This window comes from Echinops telfairi, unplaced genomic scaffold (assembly GCF_000313985.2).
Source record: "Echinops telfairi isolate 266 unplaced genomic scaffold, ASM31398v2 ScPeMD7_655;HRSCAF=1070, whole genome shotgun sequence".
NCBI classification, from domain to species: Eukaryota; Metazoa; Chordata; class Mammalia; order Afrosoricida; family Tenrecidae; genus Echinops; species Echinops telfairi.
The window spans coordinates 3,732,227-3,733,675 of NW_022104553.1; positions in this window are offsets into that span (position 1 = coordinate 3,732,227).

The following is a 1,449-nucleotide window of genomic DNA, read 5'->3' on the forward strand; positions in this document are numbered from 1 at the left end:
ACAAGCCCTCCCGATGCCGGGCTGGTCTAGCCTAAGGTGACCAGAGTCCCGCTTTTGGTGGGACAGTCCCGATTTTTAACAATTTGTCCCGCGTCCCGCGGCGTTTTAAAAAAGTCCCGATTTTTGGAAAGATGCACGACAAGCTAGGGAACGGCGGGAGAACGGGAAGGGAATATACGGTTTGGGGCTGCCATGTGGCTATTTCGCCAAGATAGGAGTTTTATATTATTTTTGTTAATTGTATAATGTTAAACTTTAATAATAACAAATGATTGTTGAGAACTGATTATCGAGAACTGCTTATCAAAGTTCGCATTGTTGATCAGTTCTTAGAATTTGACCACCATTGTTTGGACTTAATGAACAATGGCATTTTTTGGCATTGGCATCGACGAAAACATTTTGTAACTGTCTCTCAGACGATGCACATCGTACTGCGTGCTAGTGCTAGTTAAACAAGTGATGTCAACAAATCAGCTGTTCAGATAATTTAGGTCAGTAATTTATTTATTTCATAAATACATACATTTTCTTGAATTTAGCAGACAGTACTCGTATTATTTATATTTTATAGTGGCGACAAAATGATACAGACCAAATTTTTAATCAAGAACACCCTACCCCACCCCACCCCCGGTCAATGGTGTCCTGCCTTACCAATGTTAAAATCTGGTCAGACTCTAGTCTCACTGTGGGGCGGCTGTGGCCGCATAATCTGCTCTCCTTTGTCCCCTCAAGCCACCACCCACCCTTACTAGGGTTTATAAACTAAATTAATGTACGTCGCACTTAGAAGACAATCACGCTTTGGGCTGCGAACTTCAAGGTCAGCAGTTCAAAACCACCTCATGGGTCTGCGGGAAACAGAGGAGGCTTTCCCCTTCCATAAAGATTTGCAGCCTTAGAAACCCAGGGAGTCAAGTCAACTAGGCCCTGCGGGGTCGCTGTGAATCAGAATAGACTTACAGGCAATGAGTTTGGTTTTTAGTTTGATCATAATATATTTTTATTTGCGTTACTAAATCCTCATCCCAGCAGCCCTGTAAGTAGAAGGAAGACTTAAAATGCATAGCCTCGTTAACTAAATTGGTAGGAGGTGTGTACGCACTTTTTTTTTTTTTAATTCAAATCCCCTCTCCCCCTAAACTGGATCATGGACAAAGGTGAGCCTTAAGCTAACCTTTCAACCTCTCTTGAGATCTAGTTTTCTCATCGGCAGAATGAAAATAAAAATACGAGAGGGGGTAAAGATTTCGAGAGCATTCGTACAAAGTGACCAATATTCCTGCTGAGAGACCTTTTTAATTTTTGTAACGCAGGACACTGCAGAGCTGGTACATGAAGCTGTCAAAGGGTGAAGAGTGTGCACAGTAAAGCAAACAGGGCCCATTTTGTCAAATTGTGTTACGAATTATGTAGGAAAGAGCCCCTTTGGACTTCTCAGAGGAT